The following is a 23,777-nucleotide window of genomic DNA, read 5'->3' on the forward strand; positions in this document are numbered from 1 at the left end:
AATTTTTGGGAGGCATACAAGAAAAGTTTTCAGATGGAAATATATATGAACATGGGTAGAATAATTAAAGTAATAAAATTCATTTTAAACCCTTAAAATGAGAATGTGATGTTATGTTATTCGATGTAGGCCTAATATCAGATCATTAGTAAAATCTAACTTCAATGGGCATGGAATCTGAACAAAGCTCACCCAAAACTGAAAATTATATCATGTACTCACCCAAGGTGTTCCAAACCTGTATGAATTTCTTTTTCCTGCTGAACACAAAAGAGGATATTTTGGAAAATATGGGGAACTAAACGGTTGATGGACTCCATCGACTTCCATATAGGGAAAGTACTATACTATGGAAGTGAATGAACTCATTGAAACATCAACTGTTTACCAACATTCTTCAAAATATCTTCTTTTGTGTTCAGCAGAAGAAAGAAATTCATACAAGTTTGGAACAACTTTGGGAATACTAGGAATACTTTTAGCAATACTGCACAATCAAATCCTTGTCATGATCTAGCGGTGTTGTGTTTTCATTTTATATGTAGATTCAGAAATATTAAAATTTCGTATATAATATAAAATATCTTGACTTAAATGATACCTAAATTAAAAATCAATACCACTAAATTTATGAAAATGTATGCAGCTGACAAAACATTGTTTTTTATTGTACTTTGCACTTAAATATAGGCCTATATTTTAACATTTTAAATGCTATTTTTCAAATTATATTTCAATACGAGTTTTGGTGTCATTATATAAAATCAATGTTATATTTTTGAAATGTAATAATGCTATATTTAGTATTATGTTTTTAATTAGATTTTAGTACAATACATATTTTTTTACATGTTTGCATACGAAAGCAAATATATTTTATTATAAAATAAATATTATTTATTATTTATATGATTAATCATATATTTGATCCAAAGTTTTATTATAAATATTACAAAGAGTGTTTTATTTATTTACATTATATTATGAATTGTCTGAAAGAAATTAATCAAGAGTGTCCACTATGCTGGACCAAAAATAATAGATCTAAGGAAGGGGTCTAAGGAGGTAATGTTTATTAAAGCTTCGGCGATAAAAAAGCTTTATTGCCATGCCAATAAAAATCTTGAGCGCGTTGTGGGGAGAGAGGGAGGGGGAGGTGGAGGGGAGTTTGTTTGGATGGGAGCCCAGGACGGCCTCCTCCTCGGCGCTGGATGGGGCGGAGCAGCACACATGCGCTGAGCTGGCAGAGTCACAGTCAGTCAGGGCTGATCCCTCCGCCCGCTGCGCCCGAGGAGAGGAGAGGAGACACGGACAGGCTCGCGTCCGGGGTGCTGGAGACCCACATCACCGCTCACTGTCTCCAAGGACAACATTAAGGCCCCAGGACTGGAAACGACCTGAGGAAATCGCAAACGGACACGGAGACACCGTCCGGACACGAATCTGAAAAGGGGACGTCTCCTCTCCATCGTCTTTGCGCACGACCACCCAATAAAAAAACCCTCTGGACCAGCGCCGCCAGCAAGCGATGCACCTTGATGTCAAGACAACGATCACCACGATCCATTTTTGTTTGTTTGTATGTGTTTTTTTCCCTTTTTTCCCCTTTCAGTGCATAATTCCTAATCTGTCATTCCAGGGTCGATAAAAACAGTACGGACACTGTTCTTGGTGTTGACACGCATGCATTTAACGGGTTTCTGCTTCATGAGAATATCCTCATGGCCTGAAACTGACACAAACTATCGATCTGTCGCGTTCACTCTGGATTGACGCCTTTTCTTCCTTGCAAGTCTCTAGTTTGTGTTGTTGTTGTGCTTTTTCGAACACTGTCATGTGTGTCCAGACAACAGTCTGATGGTTTCAGACAGCAGTAGATTATTCAGCCACTGGTGACAGTGTCTTACAGGTCCTTCTGCAGAATCAGCTGGGCCTTCCTTAAAAACTGAGACCTTATTTTGCAATCCAAAGGAATTGGAGCGAACATCCCCCCTGGAAAGTTTAAGGTGGAGACCAGTGCTGGGCCAACAACATATATCCAGGAGGTTTTACTGAAGGTAAGTCAGTCTAATGAACTCCGATGGCACGGCAACCTTGCATCATTGATCTCGAGTGCATTGCCAATATAAGCATGTGTATTTAGTTTTGTCCACTGAGCACGGTCATTTAGGGCAGCTTAAAGACCCTGACCTATTTTCCAAGAGTGTGTTCTCGGCTTTTGCCACAGATTTCTCAGGAGTTGATGCCTGCACTGCCTCCAAAAAATGAGAAACGGAGCTTCCACTTCCACTTCAATAGCAGACAGCCTGTCTGGAAGCACGTTGTAAATCTAGCATCATGTGATGAGTTTGTTGTCATTTGGAGTGCTTGACAATGATTCAAATGAAAAACTTTTGCGTAAGCACTCCTGCGTGGAAAAAAAAGGAGCTAATGTAATACATCCAAATATGATGCATTCTGGAAAGTTACTGTTATTGTTTGTCCATAGTGGTTTAGGCCTGGACATAAAGCAGCCATCATCCAATTAGGCAATTCCAGTGTCCCCGCGCTTAATTGTGAGCACATTGAGATGTGGTTTGGAACGGAGCCCGTCCTCATTGGCTGCTACACATGGGGCCATTGATAAAGGAGATGCCTGCCAGGACATAGTTAACCAACTGTGAGAGGGACATCACACACGGAGGGGGGGCAAAAACGCTCTTGAATAAAGGTTGTGCACAGGGCGGATTGATTTAATTTGGTTTACCTGGATGCATTTGAGATTAATGATTGCCTTTATTGAAACCCAAGCCTGTTTAGTTTGTGCAATGGTTTGCACGATATTTGACCTCTTAGTGTTGTGTTTTATAACCTTCTTTCTCTGTTTCGAGTTAAATGAAATCATTGTTCATATTCTGGATTAAATGCATTGAGATGTCCCTATAGTGACCCAAAGTTTCCAGATGTCATCAAACAGACAGATAGTCGATCTCATACTCTCACGTGTGTGTGTGTGCACAGCTTTCTGCCTTATTCTGCTATGCAAACATCTCATATTATTGCCGTCGGAGTCCTCACTTCACCGTATATTCTCCTCCAGCTGTGCGTGCTGGCATTGACTTGTGTTTTCGCGGTGCGAACCGACAGCTCTGCGATAGGTCTGTCTGTTTCACAACGTGCTCAAAGACAAAAAGAGAAGGCTGCAAATGCTTCTGGCTCACATATGAAGGGAAGCTTGGTAAGCTAAAGCAGAGCTGAACGTTGCAGAAATCTGAGATCTTGGCACACGGAGGCTTTGGCGTACTTTTGTGAGGGGTCTGGCCAGTGAATATACCGCTTGTTCTTCTCGATGCTCAGAATGGTTTGCCAAATATGACCCACCCTGAAGCGCTTCTGTGAATTCATGCCCATTACGCTCTCTAATGCTCAGTGACTAAAGAGGGGCCCCGGTCTGATCTTTACTCAAACGTGGGGCCAAACAGAAAGAATACGCCGAGGCTTAGGACACGTTCTTATGTGTGCACACTGCAACGCCTAAACACAACATTTGATAAAAGACCAATTGAAGTGCTTGGCTTTAGCTGGCGTTTGAAGATGTTTGGGAGAGGTTTATCCATGAATCAATGGAACGCCAGCACCAAGATCAAACGCTGAGTCTATCAAACTGCATAAAGGACAAAAATGTGTGCACTTTATTCAAAATCCTATATGATAGCATTATGTGAGAAACAGACCAATATTTAATGGGTTAGTTCACCCATTTTTGTGATGTCATTTCAAACCCCTATGGCTTTCTTTCACAGGTGGAACATTAAAGTAGATTTCCTTTTTTTTTGGTCCATACAATGAAAGTCAGTGGGGTCCAATGTTGTTTGGACCCTAGATATCTTTTTAAGTGTCCCACTTAATCATACAGGTTTGAAACAAGATGATGACCCAGTTTTCGGTTTTGGGTAAACTATCCCATTTTATTTAAACACAGAAAGTCGAAATGTGTCATGCCAGAATTGGAGTCAGTGACAAGACATGCAAGAACCAATGATCAATCACTGATACCAAAATTTATTTTATTAAAATGTTCTTTACACTAAAAAAAAGTTTTAATTTTTTTTTTTTAGAATTGTTCACTGAAAGGCTCTTTGAGGAAGTCAAAATTATTCTTCTATGGCATTGAAAAATACCAGTTTAGAACCTTTATAATTTTGAGTCAATCAGAATTATTCTTCTATGGCATTGAAAAATACCAGTTTAGAACCTTTATAATTTTGAGTCAATCAGATTTAAGAGCTAAGCCGGGGAAGATTTTCACTTAAAATGGATCTGTTCCTCACACAAGCCATTCTTAGACTTGAAATATAGCATGTAATATTTTTTGGACTTTAGTCACCATTATGAAGACGACTATGGACATTCAGCATAACATATTCTTTGAAAGAAATTCATATTTGGAAAGATTTGAGTACATGATGACAAATTTGAATTTTGAGTGAACGGTTACTTTTTATTTGTGCCATTGTCTCTTCATAATTGCTACTCCGCACACCAAAAGTGCATTCTTGGGTGTTTCTGTTGGTTGTTAAATATCTAGTAGCTCTAAGTAATTTGCTTTATGGTTTGAAGCCACAATTAAACAACCCTTTAAGGTATTTATTTAGAGGCTGCAACCCATACAGGGCATTCAGCCTTAACACCCGTGTTCCTCCACGTGGGCTAGATTTACAACCTCAGAAGAGTTCTGCAATGGAATTGAGAGTATGAGATGGTATCGGTGATGGGAATTTCAGATGGTCTTCTGCATTACTTCAGAACAGAGACAACTGACATCCACTTGGAATAAATGCTTAGCATTTGCTAAAAGGTGGGAGGAGGGTCTGGGAGGTCAGTGAGGCTGGGAATTTAACAAAGACTGGAGAAAGATTCCAGAAACATGTAGAGTTTTAAATGAAAATTAATAAAGAATACTTATAATGGAATACAGGACTGTCTGAAATAAATTATTTTGTAAAAATGTATTATAACGGGTTTAATATTTTGTTAAAAATATTTGTATAAATAACAAAAAATACCACAATGCCAAATAATACTTTGTATTTGCAGCACATTTCTGTATTCAGTTGTATTGTGAGTATTTTCAGCACATTCTGTAATTGGTTTCGTTGTGAGTACTTGCAACGTGTTTCTGTAAGTGGTTGCTTTGTTAGTATTTGTAGGATGTTTCTGTAATTGGTTGCATTTGTGAGTATTTGCAGTAGTTTCTGTATTTGGTTGTGTTCTGACTATTTGAGGTAGTTTATGTATTTGGTTGTGTTGTGAGTATTTGCAGTGGTTTCTGTATTTGGTTGTGTTGTGAGTATTTGCAGTGGTTTCTGTATTTGGTTGTGTTGTGAGTATTTGCAGCGGTTTCTGTATTTGGTTGTGTTCTGACTATTTGAGGTAGTTTATGTATTTGGTTGTGTTGTGAGTATTTGCAGTGTGTTTCTGTGTTTGGTTGTGTTGTGAGTATTTGCAGCGGTTTCTGTATTTGGTTGTGTTTTGAGTATTTGCAGCGGTTTCTGTGTTTGGTTGTGTTGTGAGTATTTGCAGCGTTTTCTGTATTTGGTTGTGTTTTGAGTATTTGCAGCGGTTTCTGTATTTGGCTGTGTTGTGAGTATTTGCAGCGGTTTCTGTATTCGATTGTGTTGTGAGTATTTGCACCGTGTTTCTGTATTTGGTTGTATTGTGAGTATTTGCAGCGTGTTTCTGTATTTGGTGGTGTTGTGAGTATTTGCAGCGGTTTCTGTATTCGATTGTGTTGTGAGTATTTGCAGCGTGTTTCTGTATTTGGTGGTGTTGTGAGTATTTGCAGCGGTTTCTGTATTTGGTTGTGTTGTGACTATTTGAGGTAGTTTCTGTATTTGGTGGTGTTGTGAGTATTTGCAGCGGTTTCTGTATTCGATTGTGTTGTGAGTATTTGCAGCGTGTTTCTGTATTTGGTTGTGCTGTGAGTATTTGCAGTGGTTTCTGTATTTGGTTGTGTTGTGAGTATTTGCAGTGGTTTCTGTATTTGGTTGTGTTGTGAGTATTTGCAGCGGTTTCTGTATTTGGTTGTGTTCTGACTATTTGAGGTAGTTTATGTATTTGGTTGTGTTGTGAGTATTTGCAGTGTGTTTCTGTGTTTGGTTGTGTTGTGAGTATTTGCAGCGGTTTATGTATTTGGTTGTGTTCTGACTATTTGAGGTAGTTTATGTATTTGGTTGTGTTGTGAGTATTTGCAGTGTGTTTCTGTGTTTGGTTGTGTTGTGAGTATTTGCAGCGGTTTATGTATTTGGTTGTGTTTTGAGTATTTGCAGCGGTTTCTGTGTTTGGTTGTGTTGTGAGTATTTGCAGCGTGTTTCTCTATTCGATTGTGTTGTGAGTATTTGCAGCGTGTTTCTGTATTTGGTTGTGTTGTGAGTATTTGCAGCGTGTTTCTGTATTTGGTGGTGTTGTGAGTATTTGCAGCGGTTTCTGTATTTGGTTGTGTTGTGACTATTTGAGGTAGTTTCTGTATTTGGTTGTGCTGTGAGTATTTGCAGCGGTTTCTGTATTTGGTTGTGTTGTGAGTATTTGCAGCGGTTTCTGTATTTGGTTGTGTTGTGAGTATTTGCAGCGGTTTCTGTATTTGGTTGTGTTGTGAGTATTTGCAGTGGTTTCTGTATTTGGTTGTGTTGTGAGTATTTGCAGCGGTTTCTGTATTTGGTTGTGTTTTGAGTATTTGCAGCAGTGTTTCTGTATTTGGTTGTGTTGTGAGTATTTGCAGCGGTTTCTGTATTTGGTTGTGTTTTGAGTATTTGCAGCGGTTTCTGTATTTGGTTGTGTTTTGAGTATTTGCAGCAGTGTTTCTGTATTTGGTTGTATTTTGAGTATTTGCAGCGGTTTCTGTATTTGGTTGTGTTTTGAGTATTTGCAGCAGTGTTTCTGTATTTGGTTGTATTTTGAGTATTTGCAGCGGTTTCTGTATTTGGTTGTGTTGTGAGTATTTGCAGTGTGTTTCTGTATTTGGTTGTATTTTGAGTATTTGCAGCGGTTTCTGTATTTGGTTGTGTTTTGAGTATTTGCAGCAGTGTTTCTGTATTTGGTTGTGTTGTGAGTATTTGCAGCAGTGTTTCTGTATTTGGTTGTGTTGTGAGTATTTGCAGCAGTGTTTCTATATTTGGTTGTGTTGTGAGTATTTGCAGCGGTTTCTTTATTCGGTTGTGTTGTGAGTATTTTCAGGGTGTTTCTGTAATTGGTCGTGTTGTGAGTATTTTCAGGGTGTTTCTGTTATTGGTTGTGTTGTGAGTATTTTCAGGGTGTTTCTATAATTGGTTGTGTTGTTAGTATTTTCAGGGTGTTTCTGTAATTGGTTGTGTTGTGAGTATTTTTAGGGTGTTTCTGTAATTGGTTGCGTTGTGAGTATTTTCAGTGGTTACTGTATTTGTTTGCATTGTGAGTATTTGCAATGGTTTCTGTATTTGGTTGCGTTAATAACTGTTTGGACTGCTTGGAAATGCCACAAAATGCTGCTTTAAAGGCAATTGCGGAAAAAGAGAAAACTGATGCAGAAAAGAGCTGCGCAAACAAACTCTGGTCCGGTGTAGAGAGACCCTGAGTCACACGGGCTCGGTGAGACCAGTGAAACCACCCTCTCTCGCTGGGCTTGGACCATGCATTTTTCTGCAGTTAAACTGCAACCACTAATCACAGCGTGGCCTCACCGTTTCCTCTTGGAACGTTTCGCTCACATCCTCCCTGCTGCACAGAGCCTGGTCCCGCCCCAGCCCGAGGACCCTTCGCTTTCTCTCTCCCCCCTCTGCACCTTCACGGGACACCGGAGGATGGTCCACGCCACCCGTCTCTACGTCCATGAGCCGCCAATGGTCTGGGTTCCAGTGCAACCGCTCCAAAATAAACACAGACTGCCTCCACACGGCTCACTTCTTTCCACTTTCTGTTTTCTTTTATGCCTTTCAGCCACGTACTTTCTCCTTATGACCACTGCAACAAACAGAGAGGAAGTATGACGGAAAAAAATTAACAGAACAGCACAAGAAACTCAAAAGAAGTCCTTAGGTCAAAGGTTATGACTTTACCAGATAATGAAGAAAAAATAGCCAGCAAGATACTTGCTTCTAATTCAATAGTGCATCCCATGATGCACCTCACAAATTTGTTTGTTGAATGTCCAGGGTAAGCAGAGTTGGAATATCTAGGCTCTATCTAAGACTAAGCTCTTATAGGAGAGTCACTATATGGGTCCCTATATTCCCAAACCTCCATTTGCATGTCAGTGTTTGAGGACATTACTATTCTTCTAAGATGGCCAATGTAGTACTAGTAAAGAATAAAAAGCTGTATGCAAATTTGGCTGGTAGTGTAATGACTCGAACGATCGGATCGAGTAGTAAAGTTTAAAAATCGTGAGGATGGTTCAAGCCTTTGCTGCACGACTCCGAATCGAGGAGCCACATCACCACAATTGTTTTCCAACTATAAGCTGTGTGCTGGATCATAATGGGCCAAGGGCTTCAGCAGTTAAACTGAAGCACAGCTGGTTATTATTATTATTTACTTACAAAGCCAACTGCCTGGATCTTTCAGTACAGCCACAATAACGCAACTGGAACACAATAACCGAATAAGACTGTAGAGAAAAGGGGAAGGGAGGGAGCTAAAACATTTCAAAAAGAGAAAAATGGCTCTCTCAAGTCTGGGCCTGGGCTTTACCTCCGTGTCCAGGCAAATCCTTTCCCGTCAATGTGTGCGAGAGTCCGAAACTGCCGCCTTCTTTCCATGATCTCCTGTTACCCACAGTCACTCTGGAGTTGTACATCACAAGCGGCACGTCTTGAGCCTGTTCATGCGTTCTGCCTCATTATAAAGTGATCAGAGGATTCAACTCTTTTCCAATTATCCTGTCCCTTTGCTCTCATATCTCTCTGTTAACTTTGGCACACAGCTGAGGCTGTTGAATGGGAATATTTGGTACTTTCTGTCAATTCTACAGTGTATTGTAATTCTTTGTCAGCGTCTACTCTACCATGAAACAAGAGGAGAGTTTTTTTCTAGCTTTTGGTTAAAAAAGTGCACGAATTCTAGAAGCTTCAATGCATTCACTGCAACTTTTTTGTTTACTGCAACACAACTCATGAGATAAAGAGACACTATTGATTACTTGGAGGGGAATTGACCATAGGGTTTGTAAAGGTTACAAATTACTTAGAGATTGTCGATACATGTGGTGTTCAGCCAAGGAAAATTGACATCTTCCTCCTTTTTTTAAATATTGTGAAGTTGTAGCTTGGAATCAATTGTTGAGTTTGTGATAATGCATTGAAACCAAATTGTGCAACTTCGTTTTCGGCCAGGCTGTCAAAGAAATGATCAACACATGCTTTGATGGGGAGATGAAAGCCAACATATGTCTTGATATTTGTTTTTCCACTAAAACGGTTTTGAAGAAACCAATTAAATGCTACTTGTTTACTGTTAAGATCTAAAACAGTTAAAAGTGTAGTGAAAAATAAATAAATGAACTAATTGTATTCAATATTTTATAATATATCCAGCAATATAACAAAAAAGTACTAAACATTTCGCAACCTATACTAGCGTTCAAAAGTTAGGGGTTGGTAAGATTTTGGTAAGATAGGAAACGTACATAGTGTAGCTTTAACTAGCTTTAGCATAACCCTTTTAATTCAGTTCAAACTATCTTACTTTGGGTGTCTATGAGGACCTCTTGTGGAAAAAAAAAGAATATAGCATGGGTGTTGGTAGAAATTAGAAATCACATTTGGGCACTTTGGGGGGCTATAGCCTAAAAGCCCACCGCCTGTGCATGTCACTGATGTGGACATTATAAAATCATTTTTTGGTAAAGTTTTAGCAGTTTTAGTTTACATTTTGAGCATTTTTAGGTTTTGGAATTTTGAGCATTCTAATATTCAAATTGACCTGCGAGTGACCTTACTTTTTAAAATTTCAACCAAAAAAGTCCTCGAATCCAGGCAATGTTTTTTTGTGTATTCATGGTTCAAGTAAGACAAAAGTCCAAGGGTCTTGGACCACTCAGATAATCACACAATTCTAAAAAAAATTATGATAACTCGAAAATGACCCGGGGGAAGGATGAGGGTTTACAAAACTTAATGGGCAAATAAAAAGTGCAGTAAAATCACTGTGATGTTCATTGTATTGTTTAATTTAATTCCAAGACTAATTTATTTGTGATGCATCACCAGCCCTTTAGTATCACAATGTGAATGCCATGGTATATAAACACAGGTACAACTCTTCAATAAAGGCCTCTGGTTTTAGCCGCTTGCCTCTGAAATTTTACATTAACTATTGCGCTGTATTATTTGTTGTTTTGTTTTTTTCCCGTTACACACCAAACTATCATTCCATTTATCATGCCGAAATGATACAGGTACTCACACTGCCTATCTATCGCCCTGTCCCTTGTTTGCTCTCTCTGACTGAGACAGAAGATGAAAGGCTCTTCGTGTTCGGGAGGAGCCTGCCGCTCAGCTGAGCTGAGTCAAAGGAACGGAGGGAGATAAAGGGTGAGAGAAAGAGGGAAGGAGGGGGAAAAATCCTGTCATGTTGACCTTGTCCGGCTGCCAGGGACCGGAGGGGGCGAGTATTGAGGGGAGGGCAGTCTTGCTTTGAGAAAACAGGCGCCCCATGTGAGGGGAACGAGAGAACACAGGCGCACAGTAAGGTTGGCAGAGACACCGAAGGAAAGAAGAACAGAGGCAGAGAGAAAACAGTGTGTGTGTGTGCAGGTGCCTGAAGATCCGCAACCACGTCCACTGTCTTCCAGCAAATCAGAAAAATGTATTTATATGAAAATAAAAATTCATTTGTGGTTTTCAGGGCCACATCATGGTCATGTAAGATCATTTTGGGCCATTTGGTGGTTTTGAGATGCATAGCTTAAAGATTTGATGACCCTGACTCCACTAAATCGATCCATAGTCCAACTCCGTTAGTATAAATTAAAACGTTTTGTGGTTTGGGTCATGGACAGTATACAATCCATTTCTGATACAATCAAGCTTTTTGATTGTAAGTAAACCAAAATGAAAAAATGAAGGCCATTTATTTTGCAGTCAGAAAACAGAATTTTGTTTGCCAAATTAAATAATTGCCCTTTACATTTTTACTATACGGAAGCAAATGCTAAATATCTTTTCTATGAAAATATTGCCTTGTCAAAAATAGAAAAGCTCACAAAAAATGACACAAATACAATCCGTTATTCATAAATGTAGGAAATAAATTATATTTTTGTATTTCAATTTTCCTTAAAATAGTTTTTTTTTTTTCTGTTAAAAACTAAAGCTGCCTTAAATAAGTAACAATCATAATAATTATTAATTTAAAAAAAAAAAAAAGTATTATTTCTGATCCGTCTTCAGGAAGTAAAATGAAACTAATGTAATATGAAAACCAGAATTGTTTTTTTAATCTTAAAAAAAAAAAGTGTTCACCTGCCTGATTCATGTGACCATTAATATCAGAGAACTGTGAACATGAAAAAGGTGTTGTTGAATGATTGAAATATTTACTTAAAATCTTAATATTTTAGGTGAAAGGGTTTCTGATGGACAAAACGTTTCAGGAATCCCTGGGTTAAAAACCACCAGCATGCCTGATTTAACATCACTTTAATTTGTCATCTAATTACATTGTTCTCTTCTAAGTTCTTCCTGTTTTCTTTCCACCACAATGTGTTTTGGTCCGCCCAGCTTCGGCCTCCTGAACAGCTCCTCGTTCCCAGAAAACCTCCCGGTCGCCCCCAGCCCCGGCACACAGGTGTCCATCAACATGCCGCAAGCCACACGGGCCGGAGGAACCCTGGCTAAATTAAAAAATCACCACAATACTCCATCATGTCGACAACCACCGGGATCCTGACACCACTGACGTCCCTTGAGGCCAAGCGGCCGAGAATCCCATCTACTGTCAAATTACACCCGATTTCAGCTTAACTGCTTCTTGCACCTATGACATACTGCAAACATTTATTTTCTCATGGTTTTTTTTCAAAACTTGTTTTCCAGAACAAATATCTGAATTATATCTATCTTGATATCACTCTTAAATCAAAACTTGACTTGAAGTAAGTCTTGCTTTCTGAAAGAAATATTTTTTTAAATACTAGAATTAAGCCTTGAGAAACCGGCAAACATCAGGCATTTTTGCTTTTCAAGGAAATGTATCTCATTTTAAGAATGTTTAGACGATTTTACTGAAAAACAAGAGTAAGAAAAAAAAATCAGTAAGTGCATGGGCTTTTTAGTCGAAAGAAAGAAAGAAAGAAAGAAAGAAAGAAAGAAAGAAAGAAAGAAAGAAAGAAAGAAAGAAAGAAAGAAAGGTGATCCTCCTCCATAATATTGGGATTGAGGAAATGAGTGCGAGTCTGAGGCAGCACCTCCCAGTCTAAGTTTGAAGTATATCCACTGCGCCCAGTGTTGGCCCGAACTCAAAGTGCAGCCTGCCTGCTGTATGTTTTATTTCTCTTACAAAAGCAAGAGCCCCTCGAGTGGCTAAGCTCACATTTGTCATGACATTCGCTCACGGCATCGCTACAGAGAACTGAAATGTCGTTGCCCAACGTGCCGAGTTTCCATGCGCCCGTCAGCTCCCGGAAATCTGCGGCTCGGAGTCTGTTAACGCTGTGGGATGGAAGTGAACGCCAGACCCTCGCTCTGCTCCCAGACATTTGCCACCCCACCCATTGGTCCAAGTGTTGAGGCACGTTTTTGCTTTTCTAGACGGGGCGATCTTTAACAGACCCTAAACATCTTCAGTTTATCTCGTGTGTATTTAAAGGGTTAGTTCACTCAAAACATGAAAATCTCCTCATCATTTACTCACCCTCATGCCATTCCAAACCTTTAGGATTTTCTTTCATTCTCTCGAATCAAATTGATCCATATACAATTACTATACAAAAATGGTGACAACTTCAAACAATAACATTAAATCTTACTGGCTCTCAAATGACATTTGAATTCTGATTGGTCAGATGGCTCAGTCTGTTGTGATTGGTCTACTCTGCTCTGATTGGTCAGATGGCTCAGTCTGTTGTGATTTGTCTGCTCTGATTGGTCAGGTGACCCAGTATGTTGTGATTTGTCTACTCTGCTCTGATTGGTCAGGTGACCCAGTATGTTGTGATTTGTCTACTCTGCTCTGATTGGTCAGATGACCCAGTATGTTGTGATTTGTCTACTCTGCTCTGATTGGTCAGATGACTCAGTCTGTTGTGATTGGTCTACCACTTACAGTGTAAATCAAAAACCAAATAGACATTACCATATTTGAATTTCAGCTCTGTATCGTCCTCAACACTAGATACACAGTGATACAAATAGAAGCAATGGCATCTGTTTTACCATATCAATTCGAGCCCAAATCCTCATCCTTTGGTTTTGCAGCACACAAAAACAGTGTCTTCGCAACATGTCGACCACATTCAGCAAACTCTTACAGGACACAGTTACAACTACATAGTTTGAGGGTCAAAGTAATCACTGTTTTGGTCAGCCAATGAAGCAATTTATGCATTATGCAGATTTTTTACAAACCTACGTAGATTCATGCAGTAAGTGAGACTGAAATTACTTATTTCAACAGTTCAGAATAGGTTATTTCTTTTGGGAGACAATAACTCAATGTATTGGCACTTTGATCTTTGAAAGTTTACTGACCTTTTAATAATAATAATAATGCGTTCGATTTATATAGCGCTTTTCAAGGCACTCAAAGCGCTTTACATAGAAGGGGGGAATCTCCTCAAACCACCACCAATGTGCAGCGTCCACCTGGATGATGCGACGGCAGCCATATTGCGCCAGAACGCTCACCACACACCAGCTGATTGGTGGAGAGGAGACAGAGTGATGAAGCCAATCAGGATATGGGGATTATTAGGAGGCCATGATGGATAGGGGCCAATGGGCAAATTTGGCCAGGATGCCGGGGTTACACCCCTACTCTTTTTCCGAAAGACATCCTGGGATTTTTAATGACCACAGAGAGTCAGGACCTCGGTTTAACGTCTCATCCGAAAGACGGTGCTCTTTGCAGTATAGTGTCCCCATCACTATACTGGGGTGTTAGGACCCACACAGACCACAGGGTGAGCACCCCCTGGTGGCCTCACTAACACCTTTTACATTTGCAAAAAAGCTGATTTACACTCTACATGAAAGGTAATATCTGAAAATGCATAATACAGGTCCTTCTAAAAAAATTGATGATTTTGGCATACAGCTCATGAAAACCCAAAATTCCTATCTCAAAAAATTAGCATATCATGAAAGGTTCCCTAAAGGAGCTATTAACTAATCATCTGAATCAACTAATTAACTCTAAACACCTGCAAAAGATTCCTGAGGCTTTTAAAAACTCCCAGCCTGGTTCATTTCTCAAAACCGCAATCATGGGTAAGACTGCCGACCTGACTGCTGTCCAGAAGGCCATCATTGACACCCTCAAGCGAGAGGGTAAGACACAGAAAGACATTTCTGAACGAATAGGCTGATCCCAGAGTGCTGTATCAAGGCACCTCAGTGAGAAGTCTGTGGGAAGGAAAAAGTGTGGCAAAAAACGCTGCACAACGAGAAGAGGTGACCGGACCCTGAGGAAGATTGCGGAGAAGGACCGATTCCAGACCTTGGAGGACCTGCGGAAGCAGTGGACTGAGTCTGGAGTAGAAACATCCAGAGCCACCGTGCACAGGCGTGTGCAGGAAATGGGCTACAGGTGCCGCATTCCCCAGGTCAAGACACTTTTGGGCAGAGAAGCAGCACTGGACTGTTGCTCAGTGGTCCAAAGTACTTTTTTCGGATGAAAGCAAATTTTGCATGTCATTCGGAAATCAAGGTGCCAGAGTCTGGAGGAAGACTGGGGAGAAGGAAATGCCTGAAGTCCAGTGTCAAGTACCCACAGTCAGTGATGGTCTGGGGTGCCATGTCAGCTGCTGGTGTTGGTCCACTGTGTTTTATCAAGGGCAGGGTCAATGCAGCTAGCTATCAGGACATTTTGGAGCACTTCATGCTTCCATCTGCTGAAAAGCTTTATGAATATGATTTTATTTTTCAGCATGACCTGGCACCTGCTCACAGTGCCAAAACCACTGGTAAATGGTTTACTGACCATGGTATTACTGTGCTCAATTGGCCGTGCAACTCTCCTGACCTGAACCCCATAGAGAATCTGTGGGATATTGTGAAGAGAAAGTTGAGAGACGCAAGACCCATCACTCTGGATGAGCTTAAGGCCGCTATTGAAGCATCCTGGGCCTCCATAACACCTCAGCAGTGCCACAGGCTGATCGCCTCCATGCCACGCCGCATTGAAGTAGTCATTTCTGCTAAAGGATTCCCGACCAAGAAATGAGTGCATTACTGAACATAATTATTTGAAGGTTGACTTTTTTTGTATTAAAAACACTTTTCTTTTATTGGTCGGATGAAATGCTAATTTTTTGAGATAGGAATTTTGGGTTTTCATGAGCTGTATGCCAAAATCATCAGTATTAAAACAATAAAAGACCTGAAATATTTCAGTTGGTGTGCAGTGAATCTAAAATATATGAAAGTGTAATTTTTATCATTACATTATGGAAAATAATGAACTTTATCACAATATGCTAATTTTCTGAGAAGGGCCTGTAGAGGCACGTTTAAAAATCTTTGACAGGAATACATGAATTGACATGAATTGTATGGATTAAAACAGCCAAAACACTCTTCAAAATATTTTCTTTTGTTTTCTGCAAAAGAAAGCAAAGAGCATGAATGACATGAGCATGAACGTTTTCCTGCACTCACTGACCTGTTCATTTGACAGGCACGTCTTATTGCATGTCTGCACAAGCTATGTGGTGACTGTGGAATATTGTTTGATTGCACGCAGAGGAATGCCATGTTTTTGTAGGTAGGCTCCACGTGGAGTCTCAGCAGAGAGTGGAAAAAGTGAGTGAGTGTATATGCTTCTAGGATTTAGCCAGGTGCCAATCCCCCGGCATTCCTGCGCTGACCTCGTATGTTTCTTCCCTCCACCGCCTCCAGGGGAGGTCTGTCTCAGCAGAGCCGACCGGGCTAGGTCGAGTCAAGGGGCGGATCTGAGGAACAATCAGCAGAAATATGCACAAACACCACCATAAACTGACCATAATCGTGCTCTCCATCTACGCTAAGGTCTGTTAGAGTTCACCGGTTAGTGGGTGGACGGGGTCTGTGTAGTCAAAGGCCATTCGCAAGCTGTTTTTAGAAGTTAAACAGATCACTGCGAAAATGTAGAATAGAAATTGTAAAGAATTGGTTCTGCTTTAACTGCATGGAGCCGGCAAGCATATTGACATGTTTATGTCTTGAAAAAAATGCATTGTTTCCTCAAATAGCCAGATTATGGAATTATATTTGGAATTCATTTTTTGAAATTAAAAGGTTTTAATTTCAGTTGGACAATTTTTTTAATCTTTTTTTTTTTATTAGGAAAATAAGTATTTGAACACCCTGCTATTTTGCAAGTTCTCCCACGTAGAAATAATGGAGGGGTCTGAAACTGTCATCTAAAAAAAAACAAAAAACTGAAATCACAATGTATGATTTTGAAACCACATGACTTTCACCCATGACTCCTCTGGATCATCCAAATGTTCGTTGGCAAACTTAAGACGGGCTGGACATGTGCTGGTTTAAGCAGGGGAACCTTCCGTGCCATGCATGATTTCAAACCATGACGTCTTAGTGTATTTTCAACAGTAACCTTGGAAACGGTGGTCCCAGCTCTTTTCAGGTCATTGACCAGCTCCTCCCGTGTAGTTCTGAGGTGATTTCTCACCTTTCTTAGGATCATTGAGACCCCACGAGGTGAGATCTTGCATGGAGCCCCAGTCCAAGGGAGATTGACAGTCATGTTTAGCTTCTTCCATTTGCTTGTATTACTCCAACAGTGAACCTTTTTTCACCAAGCTGCTTGGCAATTTCCCTGTAGCCCTTTTCAGCTTTGTGGGGGTGTGCACTTTTGTCTCTAGTATCTTTGGACAGCTCTTTGGTCTTGGCCATGTTTATAGTTGGATTCTTACTGATTGTATGGAGTGGACAGGTGTCTTTATGCAGCTAATGACCTCAAACAGGTGCATCTAATTTAGGATAATAAATGGAGTGGAGGTGGACTAACAGGCTCAGGCTTTAACATTTTAAAGGCAGACTAACAGGTCTCTGAGGGTCAGAATTCTAGCTGATAGACAGGTGTTCAAATACTTATTTGCAGCTGTATCATACAAATAAATTGTTAAAAAATCATACAGTGATTTCTGGATTTTTTTTATTTTTAGATTATGTCTCTCAGAGTGGACATGCACCTATTTCATACCCCTCCTTGATTTTCAAGTGGAAGAACTTGAAAAAGTTCAAATGCTTATTTTCCTCGTTATATATATTAGGGGTGACCCCTAATAGTCGAAGATTCGATGCATCGATATGCAGGACCAGATTAGACCACTGATCTCATGGTCGAATCTTCGCGGGTGTTATGAAATGAGGATCATACCATTTTGGCAATATGGGGGTGCTCAATATTAGTGTTATAAAGACGTGTCGCGGCGCTGAGCAATCGTCCCTTTAAGGGCACTGAGCTTCGCACCGGACGCACCGCGCCTTTAAAATTCGAACACATATCCACCGACAGCGGCATTCGACGCCTGTCCGCGGCGATTAAATGTATATTTCCCTCAAATCGTGAATGTACATACTGATTTCACCCTGTGCTACAAGATACACTCATCCTACAGCTCTTCTGTCAGAAGTCGATTCAAAATTGAGCTTGCGCGTATATAATGTTCACGTCTGCCTGGTGTGAGATACCCGAGACACGGCGCTGAGCTTCAGTCCGGTGTGCGACCCCCTTCAGCCACAATCGGCTTAAGAACGTGCATATAAACGCACTCAAAGTGTTCTTTTCCTCTCTAGGCAGGTATTTTTTTAGGTTTATTTATCAAAATGTTCTTTTATATATTTGTGTGATGTTCTGTGTTTCGATGGCGGCCCTTAAATGTTATGAGAGAACGGTTAATTTACGAATGTGTAGTGTAGCCTAGTTTGATCAAAAGTGGTGGCTGTGGGCCGTGTGTAAAGTAAAATAAAAATAGTCTTAGCCTCCTGCTGACTAGTGTCCTGTCCTTCCCAACCTGTTTATACAGTTTATTTTTTTCCGGTCTATGGTTTACACACACACAGATGATTCAACTATCGGTCGACCATAGAGAGATTCGAAAATTCTGATTCGAATGTGTAAATCCTTAGTCGGGGACACCCCTTATATATATATATATATACACACACTCACATAAAGGATTATTAGGAACACCTGTTCAATTTTTCATTAATGCAATTATCTAATCAACCAATCACATGGCAGTTGCTTCAATGCATTTAGGGGTGTGGTCCTGGTTAAGACAATCTCCTGAAGTCCAAACTGAATGTCAGAATGGGAAAGAAAGGTGATTTAAGCAATTTTGAGCTTGGCATGGTTGTTGGTGCCAGATGGGCCGGTCTGAGTATTTCACAATCTGCTCAGTGACTGGGACTTTCACGCACAACCATTTCTAAGGTTTACAAAGAATGGTGTGAAAAGGGAAAAACATCCAATATGCGGCAGTCCTGTGGGTGAAAATTCTTTGTTGATGCTAGAGGTCAGATGAGAATGGGCAGACTGATTCAAGCTGATAGAAGAGCAACTTTGACTGAAATAACCACTTGTTACAACCGAGGTATGCAGCAAAGCATTTGTGAAGCCACAACACACACAACATTGAGGCAGAAGGGCTACAACTGCAGAAGACCCCACCGGGTACCACTCATCTCCACTATAAATAGGAAAAAGAGGCTACAATTTGCACAAACTCACTAAAATTGGACAGTTGAAGACTGGAAAAATGTTGCCTGGTCTGATGAGTCTCGATTTCTGTTGAGACATTCAGATGGTAGTCAGAATTTGGCATTAACAGAATGAGAACATGAACCCATCATGCCTTGTTACCACTGTGCAGGCTGGTGGTGGTGGTGTAATGGTGTGGGGGATGTTTTCTTGGTACACTTTAGGCCCCTTAGTGCCAATTAGGCATAGTTTAAATGCCACGGCCTACCTGAGCATTGTTTCTGACCATGTCCATCCCTTTATGACCACCATGTACCCATCCTCTGACTTCCAGCAGAATAATGCACCATGTCACAAAGCTCAAATCATTTCAAATTGGTTTCTTGAACATGACAATGAGTTCACTGAACTAAAATGGCCCCCACAGTCACCAGATCTCAACCCAATAGAGCATCTTTGCGATGTGATAGAACGGGAGCTTTGTGCGCTGGATGTGCATTCCACAAATCACCATCAACTGCAAGATGCTCTCCTATCAATATGGGCCAAAATTGATGAAGAATGCTTTCAGCACCTTGTTGAATCAATGCCACGTAGAATTAAGGCGTTTCTGAAGGCCAAAGGGGGTCAAACACAGTATTAGTATGGTGTTCCAAAAATAATTATACTGTGTATATATATATATATATATACACACACACACATATTGTCAGCGTTTTTGATAATTTTCACAAAAATGTCATGGCCCCCAGATTATTTATTTGTATGTTATATCTGAACATGCAATACATCAAAAGAAAGAACAGACCCTTTGCCTTAAAAAAAAAAAAAAATCTAACTTAATGCATTCTTTTTTTTTTTTTATTATCAACACTTGGTTAAGTGTGGGTAAGTTTCCTAAAAAAGATTTTTAACAGAAAAACACGTCTGGATCAGATTCAGAATGATCAAAACACAGAGTAGATAGAGTCACAGTCCTACATCTCTTCCTGGGTTGATATTTCATTCAGTGACATTAGTCCGTTTAGATTTTTTTATGCTGTTTGATGTTGGTGATCGTGTTATTTTACATATGCGCATGATTACATATGATATTGCTTGTTTCTGCATCTTCCTTGTGTAACAGAGTCCAGCTGGTAGTAGTTGCTGTGCGAGTAAACCTCACTCCTCTGACCTCAAGAGACGCTCTAGCGACTGACGCTAGGGGTTGCAGCCTTTAGCCTCCTTGTAAGAGTGTCCAACTTCCATGCTGGCGGACCAAGGTTCGAGTCCCGGTCCGAACAGAAGGGGTTACACTTGCACACATGTGTTTTGTTCAGGAGATTCAGTATGCTTTTAGAAGATGCGTAATAGCGCCCCCTACCATACACCAGTGAAAACAAGTAAAGCCGGAATATTCTGTCTAAATATTCGCTCTGGAAAAGGGTAAACAAGCTTGATCGTCGCTACTCACTGACAATACTTAATTACAATGATGAACATGAGCGGGACATTTAAAAATAAAATAAAAAAAATCTCCTTTTGTAGTCCATAACAGAAAGAAGGGCACTAGAACAACACCAGGGTGAGTAAATAAGGATTTCATTTTAGGGTAAACTGTCCCTTTAAATTAAAGCTCACTGCAGACTAGGATATACAGTTTCTAGAGAAGATTGTTGTCAGGGATATATCTGGTCTCGTTTACCTTGTTGTGCTTCCCACTCCTCTGAGATTACATTCCTGTCTATTTAGGAGATGCTTTAAGATTAACTCAAGCTCTTCAACCTTTGAAGAAAAGCCAACAACACGCCACCCTCATGCTTAATGCTGAAAACCGTCCACTTCTATCCTAAAAGCACAAATTAGCAAAGAAATACCAACCACAAGCAAACAATGAGCTCTTAATATGAGCGGTCTCTTTTCTGTCTGGCTCTCACCAGCCCAGAACCCTGCTTTTCTTTTTCCTACTCTTTGGTGCTCTCTTCCAATGCACTTTTTATTCGTTTCAGACTGTTGGAGAAATCCAGACCGCCCTGCCCTGCTAGCACTCTCCAGGCCATGTTATTGCACGCAGGAGTCTGCGGATTGCATCACTGCTTGTGGCTGGAGGCGGCAGGAATCAAAACGGATTGAGGGAGGGGAGCGAAAGGGGAAAAGAGGAGAGAGAGAGAGAAAAAGACACCGAAATGATGCAGAGTTGGGGAAAAAACAAGTCAAGGGCCGACCAGTGCCGATTTAGACAAATTGCCTGAGAGATTGTAGTCGTGAAGCGTGAAGCTCTGACGTAAAGCAACCCCATTACTCTGATATATGTTTTTGGTTTATTACATAAGCAAAAAAGGAAAGTAGAGACTTTTCTCACAGGCGAAAACCCGAAAAGTTGAAAAAAAAAAAAAGGTTGCCTTTGCACCTAACTGAAATAAGTTTAAGCTGAAGAGATCAAACACCGAAACAAAAATTAAAAACGAATGAACATAACGAAGAAAAAAAAGAAAAAAATACACCTGACCCAATACAATTTTAAAGCTGCAGTCTGTAACTTTTTGTGCTAAAAATTATCCCACATACATTTTTGAGAAAGTACATAACCAGCCAGTGTTCAAAACTATCTGCTTACCTTAGCTCGATTTACAACGGTAAGCTTGTGATAATGTTTTTTAATTCCAGTGGTACTGGTGGATTTCCGCGGGAAATTCAAGCATATCTTTGCGTCATTGCTTCACATCTGTACACATAAAGAAGGTGTCCCGGCTAGTTGGCTAATATTGTGTGCGAGGATGTGGAGGTGGAGCTTTAGATCCTTTTCTCACAGCACTTGATATAATTTAACTTATCAATTTGATGGCGGATCCAGAAAGGTTCAAATCACAATCACCATTGACAACTGGAGATCGGCCCATTGTAAAACGCATAAGTCTTCGGACTTCGGAGGGGCTACAAAAAAAAAAACACTTCAACCGGCCCATGCAAAAACAAAGATAAAAAGTGCTTTTAAATGTGGCGTGAACTCCGTGTTTTGAAGGTTTTTTCAGGTTTTTTTCTTCTGCTGGACAGGTCAGACATTTCAATGGCTGAATTAGGCTATGTAACAGTAGCACACGTTCGTGTAATTCATACGGTTACAGAGTTTTCTTTGTTGTGCCTCTCTCGTATGTGCATTATGGTAAATATCAAATATGTTTGTGCTAGCTATAATAGGGAGCAGTTCACCTCTACTCATTAGTTGGTAACGTTATATGACGATTAGAAATTAGACTGCACAGAAATGGAAACAACTACAGGTGGCTCTAATACACATTAAATGTAGTCAAGCAATGCTGATGTTAACATGAACTATTAGAAAACAAATTATAATTTGCACGGTTTGACGTGATATTAAGCGATTGTTAGATTAATCATCATGATTTATTGCAGTGGTTGTTTTCCCCTTAGTTGGTCAGAACAAAAGTAGATGTTAGCTACTTGTTCAGATGACATTCTTAATTTGGTCATATTTTCAAACTGTGTATATATATATATATATATATATATATATATATATATATATATATATATATATATATATATATATATATATATATATATATATATATATATACATATATATATATATATATATATATACACTCTAAAAAATGCTGGGTTAAAAACAACCCAAGTTGGGTTGAAAATGCACCGACCCAACAATTGGGTTGTTTTAACCCAATGGTTGAGTTGTTCTTACCCAGCAAATGGGTTGTCTTAAGCAACATTTAACCCAACCACTGGGTTAAAACAACTCAATTGTTGGGTTAGTGCATTTTCAACCCAACTTGGGTTGTTTTAACCCAGCATTTTTTAGAGTGTATATATATATATATATATATATATATATATATATATATATATATATATATATATATATATATATATATATATATATATATATATATATATATATATATATATATATATATATATGGTTTAAGATGGATGGCTTTACACCAAAATTACAAAGAATGCTGTAGTTTGTGGATGTTTATCGACATATTCAGCATTGATGCTGCTATCGGTTGCCAAATAGTGATTCATCTGTATATGCTTAATCACTCATCTTCCTTTTGTTTGTTTTTCTGATCCTAGGCTGTTTGTTCAGTATTAACCTTGGCTTCTACTCGGCTCTGTGATTTCAGTTCAAACTGTGCTATTATCAGGTTTATGTTGTGTATTGCATCTTAGCTAATAAGGCAGTGGTGTTGTGAGCTACAGAAATGTTGCATTTGCACAGCTTGCCTGTGATAAAATCTCATCTATCTCACCATGGTGCATTGATTGTGTGACTAATGTCACAAGGTGCATTGATTGTGTGAGCTTTCATAATTGAGGAATAAGTGCCATTTTATGTTGGTTATAACATATGACATAGTGCTATGTTAATAAAATTGTTTGCAATTTAATTCAATTCAAAAGTATACTTTTTTGTATTGCTATTACGTACAAATAGCTGCCCAGTGAAATGACTTGCCTTGCCAGGGACTTTGCAGTAAGGAATTGCAATTATTATTTTTTATAATGCATTGCAGTACATGGGTTTTAAGTAATCTTTTGGCCTGTTTTGGTCAGTAAAAATATCAAAATAATTATGATGGATATTAAGACTTTACATGGATTATAAAACATGTATTTTGTGTTAACCTTATACAATGATTTTTCAAAATGTCCATTACTTCAATAATGCAAAATTACACATAAAAGTACATATTTAATAGTCGAATAGTCCAATACAAACGCACATATGCGGATACTGTTGTGATAGTCTCTTCTTATCTATTTTGACGTATCAGTAAAGTGGTTTCACAAACAAGAACAAATGTAGGGCGGGGCTTGATTTTGTCCATGTGGATTTGATTGGATGGCTGTGGTGTGCTATTGGTGACATT

The 23,777-nt window shown here is 39.5% G+C and overlaps 1 protein-coding gene across 1 annotated transcript in view; it reads left to right on the forward strand.

Annotated features, from left to right (window-relative positions):
- Positions 1–1,206: 1,206 nt before the first annotated feature.
- Positions 1,207–23,777, forward strand: part of glis2b (GLIS family zinc finger 2b) — a 49,024-nt gene continuing 26,453 nt past the window's right edge. The window contains exon 1 of the mRNA XM_067422766.1: positions 1,207–2,057. The gene's annotated coding sequence lies outside the window, so the exon portion shown is untranslated. The remainder of the gene's footprint in view (positions 2,058–23,777) is intronic.

This window comes from Pseudorasbora parva, chromosome 2 (genome assembly GCF_024679245.1).
Source record: "Pseudorasbora parva isolate DD20220531a chromosome 2, ASM2467924v1, whole genome shotgun sequence".
Classification (NCBI taxonomy): domain Eukaryota; kingdom Metazoa; phylum Chordata; class Actinopteri; order Cypriniformes; family Gobionidae; genus Pseudorasbora; species Pseudorasbora parva.